This window comes from Hirundo rustica, chromosome 24 (genome assembly GCF_015227805.2).
Source record: "Hirundo rustica isolate bHirRus1 chromosome 24, bHirRus1.pri.v3, whole genome shotgun sequence".
NCBI classification, from domain to species: domain Eukaryota; kingdom Metazoa; phylum Chordata; class Aves; order Passeriformes; family Hirundinidae; genus Hirundo; species Hirundo rustica.
The window spans coordinates 6829492-6842287 of record NC_053473.1 but is presented as its reverse complement, the minus strand read 5'-3'; the positions used below and the strand labels follow the sequence as shown (position 1 = coordinate 6842287).

The 12796-nt window shown below is 48.8% G+C and overlaps 1 long non-coding RNA gene across 1 annotated transcript; it reads right to left on the bottom strand.

The window, feature by feature from the left end:
- Positions 1-256: 256 nt before the first annotated feature.
- On the bottom strand, positions 257-8573 carry LOC120762830 (uncharacterized). Its single transcript, XR_009208493.1, has 3 exons — positions 8370-8573; positions 6242-6362; positions 257-388 (listed from the first exon to the last, which is right to left on the bottom strand). It is a non-coding gene; the product is annotated as an uncharacterized LOC120762830 (long non-coding RNA).
- Between the last annotated feature and the right edge of the window lie 4223 nt (positions 8574-12796).

Sequence of the window (12796 nt, the reverse complement as noted above, 5' to 3'; positions counted from 1 at the left end):
AATGCAACAAAAGGCAGGCGGGGAGAAGGGGGAAGGGGACCCTCCACCTGCTCAACTCAGAGGCCACAAGGAGAGGCACTCCTCACAGCCTCTCTAGGACACCACAATCAGACAGGGAAATTTTTTTTTACTGGCTCAAAGGAGGCAGATGAGGTGATCCAGGCATTCCATAACTCTGCATCTCACCTACTGGACGTGCTGATGGATCTTAGCAAAAAGGCGAGCCGTGACATATGGGAAATAAAAAGATACATACCCATCAGGAGACTCGGAGGAGGAAGCCGTAGGAAACTGACAGGCTGACAAGATCCAAAAGATGCAGGGTGGCCCAGAAGCTCGAACATTCTCCCCTTCCTTCAAGGAATGGCATCACAGGCAGACAAACTCTCTTTTGCCACCGCAACATCTTGACACCAATGAAAAAAAAGTGGGGTTAGACACAGGGAAAAACAACGGTCTTTGCTTTAAAAAGGATGGTAAGCTGTAGATGCAAAAAGCTCTGGCCTTACACTTCCTAAAACAACCCCATACAGGGACTCCCTGCAGCTCCCCACGACACCCACAAGCCTCCCTACAAATGCCTGCTGCTCTGGCTCTCTTCACCCTGCCAAAGCAAACTATGGAACAGGCTTAGACGGCTGCCTAAAACCAGGAACACAGGGACAACACTGGCCAGGGAACTAGAGACAGGCCTTGGCCTACACGTGCCTTCTGGACGTGCCGGGTGCATTGTACCAAAAGGCCACCGGTGACAAAGTTAAAACACCTTCTGGTCCTGGTCCTGTCCACAGGGTGGACAGAGGCATGGCCAGACGTTTCAGCATCAAACACATGAGGGATCAAAGTAGTTCTGCAACATACAAGCCATACACAGAGGTACAGGTACTCATGGCACAAGAAAAATGCTACAAGGACTTAGGATAGCTCTAGGGAAAAGACACCACCTGCATAGCCCCTGACATCCCCAGACTTACAGCCAGGGGCACAGGAGGAAGGGAGAAATCAAGAAACACCTTTGCAAGGGGCTTCTAGAAAGTAAGGGGCCGTGCGTACGGCTCTTGCCCCTGGCTTCGGCAAGGACAAGGGCTACACCCAGGGGACAGATGGAATCATCTCCCTTGCAACAAAGGCTTGCACTTCCTTACCATTACAATGGCCAGCCTGTTGTGGGGGGGAGAGGCAAGGGATGTCTCTTTCAAACCACAGCTAACCACCGTACTGTCTCTTCTCAAATCTCTTCCACAGCAACCTCAGCTGCCACACACGCTACCATGGCACCTTGCTCTTCAGCATCTCCAGCCACAACGTGGGGTCCTACTCGAGGCACTGCAAAGAACCACCACTCCTGCTCAAGTGCACTGCACCTGTCCGAGTGTGGGGGACCGCGGCAAGAGGCATCGCCACGGCTGCACCCGGCACCCTCGGCACCAGGCCTCGGGGGCCCCGCAGATTGGGACGCCTCTGCTGAAAGGACAAGGGTGGTAAGCCGTGACTGCCGCTCCGCAGGAGTGGGCGGCATGACAAAACCTTCAAAAACATAGCCTTGAAAATCACAATACACCGACACCAATACACCATTCAAAACCAACCTCATCAACAAACACAAAAGAAGGAAAAAAATAAACTCTATCCCTTCTCACGCACCCCTTACAAAGATAGGCAACACAAGGATTAAAAACCACCTCCAAACCGCTCCACAGAAAATACATAGAAAACATGAAAAAACCCGTAACAAAAAAAAAGGGGAAACCTCCAGCAGCCACCCACGCTGGCCCCAATTCAAACATAAACACCTCCCAAAAGATGCACAATGATGAAAGACATACGGCCGTCCAATAAACCAAACAAAGAAAAAACCCTAGCGTATCACAGACAACAATCCAAGGACAAATAGGACAAAACCTGAACAAATCAAACGTATCCTACCTCAAACACCACGTGCTCACCAGAATAAAAAAAATAAAACAACAAAAACTCTCATGCACCTCAAGCGATAGCCCGTTGCACCTTGCTAAACCTTAGAAAACACTCTTTCAAACAGAACACACCACCAAAAAAAAATTTATATATATATAATTTAAAAATCTCACCAGCAAAACTCGATTCCGTAACAACCTGATCGACATGCAAACTAAGAAACACAAAATGAAGTCGAATAAATAAATAAACTTTATTTTGATTGTAAGTGGTGTGTGAGAAGGGATAAAGAGACACAACGACAACAAATGAACGACATCACACCACCTCAAACACAAGAAAACACAACACAACGTACCAAACTGAATAAAAGGGACCGCTCTGTGAATAAAAACCTCTTACGCTTTAAGCGACGGCCCTTTACGCTGTCATAAACCTCAGAAAACAGCCTTGACAAACACATGACACCGCCAAAAAAAATTCAACACCAAAAAACTCAAAACCGACCTGACCGACATGGAACTTAAGAAAGGCAACGGGACATACACAAATAAACCCTATCCTTTCTCACACGCTGCTTGCCAACAAAATAAAGCAACAACCTTACTAAAGAACACAAAAAAGAGAAAACTTCCCATTTAAAAAACATCACACTCCAGCGGCCAACGGGGATAGCCTCCCCCATGCAGCCCTAAAAAAGAGCTCCTAAAGCATCCACAACAATAAAATACACACTGCAATCCAACAAAACAAAGAAATAAACCCATCTCCTATCACAAACAAGAATGCTATTCTAAAGATTAGAAAACACGGCCAAATAAATGACAGGACACAACCTCAAAGCCAAAAAAACGAACACGACAGACTCAGCACAATAAAAGGGATCACCGAATAAAGAACCACCTCTCCTAGACATCAACATATAGACCGTGCCACAGCAGTAAACCTTAGAAAATACGGCCCTTAAAAACAGAATACGCCACCAAAAAAAAAATTAAACACCAAAACAACCACAAAACCCACCTCATTCACGTGGAACACGAGAAACACGACGTGAAAGAAATAAATCCCATCTCACTAAACATTTAAAACCACCTTCAAACCACTCAAGGGAAAAACTTAGACCTTTAGAAAAAAGCCATCTAACACGACACGCAAGCCTCCACCGGCCAGCAATGCTGGCCCCGTTAGAAACAAACAGCTAGCCACCAAATTCTCCACAAGGATAAAATAGACACTGCAATCCAACAAGCCAAAGAAAGTAACCCCTATCACACGATAAACATCACGCTACCTCAAACCCACTAACACAAATGCTACACGCTCAACACAAGAAAAACGATCCACAAACACCTCTCCTACACCTCAAGCAATAGCCCCCTGCAGCACGGTAAACCTTAGAAAAACACATCCTCTGAAAACAGAACACCCCACCAAAAAAACAGAAAGATACAGCACCAAAACTCAACTCAAAACCAACAGGATCAAAAGGAAACATAAGAAATGCAACATGAAATAAACAAATAAATGAATAAGCCATATCCCTTATCACACACCATCCACAAAACATCATTTCAAGACCACCCTAACACCCCTCAACAAAACAAAAACAAAAAAAAACAATTAAAAAAAATAAAAAAAACCACAAACACCCACAACACACTGCATCTAACAAAACACCCTAGCTTCCACCACACAGCCACGCTGGGGCCCTACCCCATCTCAATGCTCACATACAAGAAACAAAAACAAAATCACAACAACACCTGCCAGACGCCTATTAAAAATGACACTGAAATCCACTCCACCTCCAATACAAACACACCCACCCATAAAGTTATCCTCACTTTAGAAAAAAAAGAAAAAAAAAAAAATTGGACACAAGAAACACCATCAGAACACAACATACACCACCAAACAAGATCCTAGGGAATAGAAACCTTTCCCATGCTGGACAAGCTGGCCTTTCCTGCAATTTCAGCCCTCCAAGGAAAAGAAGCGGCAACAACGGGCATGAGCCCCACATGAAACCCATCCCGTGGCAAAGGTACGTACGCTCCCCTTCTATTTACTCCCTGAGAACAACAAAAAAATAAACCAAAGCTCTCAAACGACGACAAAAGACAGCTTGACATCTTTTTATACAGACAATAACACAAGAGGTCTTCCTTCTCTCCACTGAAGCCACTTGGATCCTCAAAACCTCATTTTTTCTTTCCAGGGCCATTGGGGAGGGAGGAATGACACAAAAATGGAAAGGAAAACACTCCCAAAAACCCACCCTTGCTGCTGCTGCTACCTGGCACAAAGGTTTGCGGCTTAGCACCTCCTGGAAGCCGTGCTAGGCGTGCAAGTGCATCCAGGGGCCCCCCCAGAACACTGGATATCATCTCACAGCTATTCTGTGTCACGTGCCGTGGAGACCCAAAAAGCCCCTCTCCTCCGGCAGCCCCACGCCAAAGGGAGCGGCCCTGGCACCAGCCACCCCCTCATCACCCACACGCTTCTCACCTGCCTCTGCTCTGGACCCGGGCTCTGACACCTCATCGTGCTGAGGCCTCACACCAGGCAGCTGGGAGGGCAGGGGCACAGCAGACCTGCTGCTCATGCCAGGGACAGCTCCTTGCCTGCACCTGACACACTGGGCCACCAGCCTTCCCTTGCTAGCCACAAGAACCCCGCTTCCCCTGCACGTGCCCGAGGCTTAAATGGGGAGGCCACCTCCAAAAGGACACGGGCCTCAGGTTCACAACTCCAAAAATTCCCCAAACATCATTTCCCTTCATTTGCAATTCTGCCTTTGCCATCAGAAGACCTTGACTTTCTCTGCAAGTATTTCAAACATCCCTTGACTGGGATGTTCATGAGCTGGCCTGCTGTGCTGTGCCTAGGGCTTAGCGGACAAGCCCGGCCTAAATCCAAACCCCCCGCAAGTCTTGGGAAACACACAGACACTTTACAAATACTCCCCTTCCTTAGACACCCCCGCGCACATGCACACCCTCCTTTCTTGCCCACACCGTCTCCCCGCCACAAATCCCACGTCTCACAAAACCAAACACAAATCCAATACGAGCGTTCGCTTCCAAAGGAAAATTCTTGCCGCGTCGGCCGACGTCTGTAGGGCCTCGGGGACCCTGCTGCTTGTGAGCCCAAAGCTGATTTGAAAAGGGGCTGCAAGGAGCAGCTGCCTGAGGGGCTCCCTGGGAAGCTCTCCTGATCAGGGGTGTGCAGCTTCTCTAGCCTGTTTCGCTGCAGGGACAACGTGCTCATGGATGGCTGGGAGCTGTGGCATGTGGCACTACGGAGGTGTCCGGAACATGGCACATGTGGACGGCACAACCTCTGCTGCAGCTGCAAGGCACCTGTTCTGGGACGCTCACAGTGGGTCTCACAATGCCAAAGCCTTTTCCTACCTGGCGTGGCGTGGCGTGGGGGAGCTTTTGCCTTCACACATTCTTCTACACATCACAGTGATGCTGGGCCCTGCTGCTTTTGGAGGGGGGAGACACCAGGCACTCTCGTGCAAAGTACACAGCCTTTCCTACCTTCATTCTTCCCCCTTTCATCTCTTCTGCTGTACGTCTGCTTGGGACAGGACTGGAGCACTTGTGCTCCACAGACAGAAGATGCTGCTGGCCTGGCACCTCTGGCCAGGGGGGATAGGGAGGCACCGGGGGGGGTTGGCATCATTTCAACTCCTGTGGAGGGAGGCCACTGGAAAACTCTTGCAGGGAAAGCTGCCTCACCTTTCAAACCTGCTTACGTGATGCGAGTGTGGGATAGGGCCGGGGACCTGGGCTGCATAGGACACAGAAAAGGACGGGTCCCCTTCAGCTTGCAAAAACCCGGGGCGGGAAGAACCAACGGGTGTCCTTTGTGCTCTTGGCAGATGGAGGAACACATTTCAAGAGGAAAATCTACAGGGAACTGGCCAGCAACTTGCTGAGACTTACTTATTGCACAAACACACCGTTTTTCACCAAGGTCTATTACTTAGGCAACATCAAGCTCTCCTTTTCAAAGCATGCACAACTCCTAACACCGGGCCACACACATGCTGCAGAAAGGGAAGGGAAGCAGGCTTATAGGGCTGGCAAAAGCGGGCAGACACCTCACTACCACATCCAACTGAAACGCCCAAATGCCCCCTACTAAGGGGGGCAGGGGAAGCAGACTTTATTGGCCCACCAAAAAGGGACGCTCTTCATCTCTAAGACCTCGTGCACCAGGAAACACATTTCTGACAGATGAAATTTAAAACACAAACCATCGGCTGCTGAGACAAGTTCGGCATCTTGGCAGGGGATTGCTTAAAATGCACCATCCTGGAGGCTTAGACTGGCACCACCGAGTCAGACTTCAGCGACAGCAACGGCTTCTGCCTAGCGCTCACGGCTCACCGGGCACACGTCACCTCCAACGCTGACATCCAGCTTCACCTCCTAAAAGGAAACACAAACAACAAGGCTGTCATAGACAAATCATGCACACCACCCTGACAAATACATACACCCTCCCATCTCTAATAGTTCTCTGACTTCCTCCTCCCTCACCAGTGCAGCCTTAGCCTTAAACATCAAACACCACAAACCACAAAAAACAAAACAAAACAAAAAAAAAAAAAAAAAAAAAAAAAAAAAAAACCTCCGAGCAAATGGAACTCTCTCTTAGCAACAGGACGCTTCCAGAGCTTAACCCTTCTCTAAAAAAAAATTTAAAAAGACAGAGGAAACAAAAACCAACAGCATCAAGTCAGGACCAAAAGTAAAAAACAGATTAAAACAAAGCATTAAAAAATGAGTGGTTCTATGCTTACTTAAGCCATGAAAATAAACTCTACATTTACATCATGCCTTTCAATCATAACAAAGAGAGGCATTTTAAAAAAAATGGTTTTCATGGGTGTGTAAATTGAAGCAAAAAGGTTGATGAGAAACAAAGTCATAGCCTATAAAATGCTGAAACAGAGAGAAAGAGGAGAAGCCCCCTGCGACGGTGAAAAACGAAAAAGACATCTCTGGACCTTAAAGTAAAAAACACTTTCCTTTAAAGTGATGCACCTTTAAAAACGAACACCTCGGGATGCTACAGTCTAAAACCCATCACCCATAAGCGGCTTAAAAAACTCCTCCTAACAAAGTCACAAAAGCAAGCTTATCCAAGCGCTTCTTTTGAAAACACTTGAAAACCCACAAAAAAAATCTGCTAAGTGAGCCGTAAAATCCACAACGATAAAAAATACTCTTCTGCTAATAAATGACGAAAAGACTAGGCTCAAACAATAAAAGGAACTAAAAAGGACAAGTTTGGGCTCTTGATGCTGTTTTGGAAAAAAGTCTTCTTCACATCCCCCATCAAACAAGGTTCAAATCCTTCCTGCTTCTCAAGTAAACCTTCCAAAAAATAAAACTCAATTCAAAAACCAAAGGCAGGCAAAGACACAAATTGGCAACGCTCAAACCGGCGCCGCCAACAGCAACGCCCTCATTTGCAACACAAAACAGACAAAAGACTGCCTTCCAACCGACCGGGGCTGGGCGCCCACCGGGGACCGCTCCGGCGACGCCCTGACCACCAGCAGCTGATAAGCACTCAAGGACAAAGGGACACGACACAGCCTCTCATCTCTGACCACAAACTCTTCCCTCAAGTCCACAGAAATCAAAACTGGCTGCGTCAAAAGCCCCAGGGAGCGAAAAACGAGCCTGACAAGGCACAATAAAACCCCCACTGCTCCATCCGTCACACAAAGCACAGGAAAATCAAGCCTTGGCAAGAAAATACCACTAAAGCCAAGCGCACGGCTTGCTTTGCTGCAGCCCGCCCTGGGGAAAACCTGCCTATCCCTACATCTGAAAGACAACAGGGTGCAACAGCCAACACACAATGGAATAGGGTCTAAAGAAATTTCATAGCAAAAAAAAAAAAAATAATATATATATATATACACACACGCATTAATAAATTCAACACCAAAACTCAATTCAAAACCGAAAACATCGACCTGGAACCTAAGGAACGCAGGATTAAGAAAGAAATAAACCCGATCCCTTAGCACACAACATCGACAAACAAAACAAAACCACACGTTTCTTCAAAACCACCTGAAAACCGCTCGGCACAAAAAAAAAAAAAAAAAAAGGAAAAAATTAAAAAAAAAAAAAAAAAAAAGGCAGCGAACAAGCACCACAGCCTTCACCAAACAGCCAGGCTGCTCCCCGTGAAATCCTAAAGCTCCCAAAACATTCCACAACCAGAAAATACACACTGCAATCCAACAAAACGAACTAAGAAACCCCTAGCCTACGAGAAACAAGGATAAAATTCCAAAGATCACAAAATCCGAACACATCAACGACATCGCGCCACCTCAAAACCACCAAAAACAAACGCCACGAAGTCACCACCATCAAAGCCGCTACTGAATAAAGAAAAACCTCTCCACATACCTCAAGCGACAGGCACTTACACGGCGGCAAATCGGACAAAACAACCTTGCCGAAACGGCGCCTCTTTCGAAAAATTCCGAACGCCGCTCCTCCACCAGACAGGAGGGACGGGGGAGCCGAGCACTTTCCACCCTCGGTCACGACTCGCTCCGCCCTGCCCTTTCAGTCCCGGGGACACCACGCCACCGAACACACGGGCGCTGCCCGGCCGGCCCCGGCTCCCCTGCCCCCCGCAAAGGGACCGCGACTCCCGGGGGCAGAGCCGCCCCCCCCCCCCCCACACACACACACAGCGCCGGGGAACCGACGAGCCATGAGCACCATGCGTACATACTGAGCATTCAGCGCCGGCTTGCCGCTCTCCCTACGCACCGCGGCAAAGAGAAAACCACCCCCCACCACCCTTCACAGCGCCGGGAAACCCGCCCGAAAAGAGCCATGGGCACCACGTAACCACGGCGCCGGCCTACCTCGCTTCCTTCTCGCCAACACCACGCCAACACGAGCCGCCGCACCGCCGCGCCGCCAGTCCCCAAAGGCATCCTCACTGCCGGCGCCAGACCCGCCCCCCTCCCCCAACCTTCCCCGCCCGTGCGCCATGCGGCCGGGGCAACCCGTAGCTCCTGCCGCACATTCACCGCCGCGGCGCCGCGCTTTAGCGCTAGAATGGCAACTGGAAAAACACCCCCCCGCCCTCTTCCCAGCGCGCAGAAACCCACCCGACCTCGCCCTGCGCCTCCACGACCGCGGAGCCCCGCCGCTGCCCGGCCTCTGTCCCCGGAACGCACGCGGCTGCCGGGACACGCACGGACCTCCTCCGGAATAACGAAACGAAAACACGCCCTCCCCACGAACCCACGATCACTCACCCGCGATGCTGCTGCTGCCTCACACAAAGCTCTGGACCTTCGGCCCGTGCCCGCTGCCTGCTCCAGCCCGGCCGCGGAGCCTCTTCGGGAGCTGAGACCATCCGGGAGCCGGTCGCCTTCAAAAAGGCGCCATATGCTCCGAAGGCTCAACAACACCCTCAGTGATCGCTCTTTTAAGAGAGTTGCAGGGGCAACTGAGCCACGAGGCTCTCCGTGCGCCTGTAGACACGGCCGCTCCATCGGCTCGGCGCTGCTGCTTCTCCACGGCGAGGTCTCTTCAGGCAGCGCACACCACTGCACGCCCTGAAACCCACACACAACTGACCTCCCACACTCCCTTTTCACAGCGAACGAGGTGGCGGGCTTTGACTCTCGGACCAATGGGGTGAATGAATTTCAAAACGACCAATCGGAGCAAGGATCCAAAACGGACCAATGGGGAAACGGGAAAACGACCAACCGCAGAATGCCCCGAGCTCACAGCCCGGACTCGGGGACAGGCACTGAACGGAGGCAAAAAAGAACGGGCCCGAAAATACCCGCCCAAAAATCCTCCAAAAGAAATGCCCCAAAAGACCCCCAAGCGCAACTACCACAACCCTGCCACTCGCCACGTTCAAACCAAAAAAGCCTTCATGCTAGGCTATATTTTAAATTTTAGTCTTTATTATGTTTATATTTATCATTATCGTTTCTGTTTTATATCTGTACCTATGTATATTATAGATATCATAATACACACAGCATGTCATAATAGAGCTTGTATTTATTTATATTGCTGATATTATTTTTCATATTTTACACTGCTATTTTTATTAATTATACTTTCCTATTTTTTGTATTGATTTTTAAGTTTTTCTCTAGGCACAGAGCTTCCTGGGAAAAGTCTGCAGAAAGCTGCGACAGGTGAAGGAATGATGGCCAAGGTGGGAGGAGAAGCCTTTGGGTGTTGCATAGCATTGAGTGCCCTGGGCTGGGGCCACCGTGGGTGGGCGTTACTCACAGCTTGTGAGTTACTCCACAGATTGCATAGGGGCCACTGGGAGTTAGAGGTTGCACCCCAGCTGCTCTGAGGTGCGGAGGAGGAGCAGCAGCAGCAGCTCCCGGTCCCAGGCAGTGCCACTGGGGTTCCTGGGCTTGGGAATTCACATTATTTGGGTCTTTTCCCTGGGGTTGGAGTTGGAGACATTGTGGGAGCAGCTGCCCTCAGGTTTAGGGACACAAGTGCCCCTCGTGCCCCCCTCCCTCAAAAACCCCATAAAAACCTTCCAAAAGGCTCTTTTCCAAAGGTGCTGTTGGAACATGCTATAAAAAACCTGCAGCTCTGTGTAAAGTGGGGATAATTCCCATTTTGCAGACATGGTTTCTGTGGGAAAAGGATTAATTAGGATGTTCCAAGCGCTTTGGAGTTAATCTCAGGTTTGATTTGGTCCCACTAATCCCCCCCAGCCCAGGGTCAGCCTGGGGCCAGGCCCTGCAGAGGATCCAGGCGTGATTTGGGGCAGTTGGAACAAACCTGGATGAATGAAAAGCTGCTGAGAAGCCAGGAAAAGTCAGGAATTCCATAATATCCCAAGCTGGAAGGGACCCACAAGGATCGGCCCTGGGTGAATCCCCCCTGGCTCCTCCTCGGACCCTCAAGGTCCTTCCTTTGTAGCCCTTAATTAATTAATTGGATTCTCTAGTCACTTGCTGCTGTCCTTCAGAAGGACTGATTTAGAACTGCTGAAAAAAACACTCCAGAAAAATGGAGTGGAATCCACCCAAACTCCAGCCTGGCTCCTCTGTCCAAAGGAATCACATCCCTCCTGTCTGCCAGGGGATTCCACAATGAGGGAAAACTCCTTCCCTTCCCTGCCAGGAATCTGGAATTTAGTCTGTGATTTACTTTTTTAAGTGCTGGAGAACAGCCTTAACTATGCCCTCAGGAGTGGGAAAATCCTGCCCATCCTGCATGGAAAAGCAGATTTTTAAGCAAGTGTTTTCCTGGGAATTCATCCTCGTTCCCTCCCTGGATGGGAAGCTGGGGAATCAGTTTGTGAGCAGCCCCCAAAATCAATAATAATCATTAATAGTACATGGAATTCATGTGGAATTCATTCTGACACCCCCCAAAATCAATTAATAAATCACTCACTGTATATGGAATGAATGCGGATTTTTATGACTTAAACGGATGAATTTAGCAGATTCTAGGATGCTCCACAATCCAGCTGCAATAAATGGAATATTGGTTTGACAAGACACCAAAAATCCATGGAACTGTTGCCCAGGAACCTGCCAGGCTGAGAGAATCCATGCAAACACTGCCAGGATAATGGAAAGTGGGGGGTTGTTCCCCATTTCTAAGCCAGGAATTAACATCAGGTTAGGGACAGAAGGTGCTTCCCATCCCAAAAAAACCCACTGGAATTTTTTCTCCTTGCTCTGACAGATTTCCAGGCCAGGCCTGGCATGAGAGGCTTGGATGGCATTAAAAAAACCCCCCACAAACAAAAAACCCCCACCACCTTAAAATTCCAATTTTACCTGTCCTGCACCCTGGGAACAGGTGTTGGAATTATTACAAATCCAAGGATTTCAAACATGGACTCGGCTTCTGGAATTGCGGGGGAATTCCATCTCCACGGGCAGGGAATGTGACTGCTGCTGGCACTTGGAAACCCACACAAATCAGGGGAATTAATCCCCAATTTCCCAAAATGTCTCTCCCATGGGAAATATTATTGGATGCCAAGCACCAAATGTAAGGAACTGTGCCAAAGTGGAGCTGTTCGGGCAGGTAAAGCTGATTTGTCTCTTCCTCATGTGCTTCCAGCAGCTCCCACTGGGATGAAATGAAGAATTTCCAGCTCTGGGAATGTTACAATCCATGAAAATTCCTGAATTTTCCATTCTGGCAATGTTTACTCTGGAAGCTTTGCCCTCGAAAAGCAGGAATCCCCTCCTGAGTAAGGGCACAGGACGCATTTTGGGTTTTTATCATTCCTAGTTTTGTCCCTGTGCTCCAGAGAATTCTGCGAGTGCCCTGGGGTGGAAAAGTGGCTGGAAAAGTCACGTCCAGCATTCCATGGATTTTTCCCATCTGCTGCCTCACCCCAACACCTTCAAAGCCAGACCAGAGATTTGTTTTGGGGTAAAAAATTTCGATTTTGTATCCTGTTCAATGCTCTGCAGAGAATCTGGTTTTTATGGAATGCATAGCTTGACTTGGGATTCCAAACAGGGAAGGGAGAGGAAAATCAAATTTATGGAATTAACTTGCTAATGGGATTAAAATTACCTAAATTAAAGTGGTTTCCAGGTGATGGATCCCACCTGGCTGTGGGATTCATGGAGATTCTTCATTTTTAACAACCCAGAATTATGGAAATCCCATTGATTCCCAGGCTGGGTGGGAAAAGCTGGGCATAGTTCCATCCCAAAACCTGATTTCCTGGGATTTTCCACAAGCCCCACTGAGCATCTCCCAAGGCAACCAAATCCCAACTTGTGGAAAACCAGATTTATTCCCACTTTTCCCAAAATCGAGGAGTTTGTGTTGGGTCTCACTCCCAG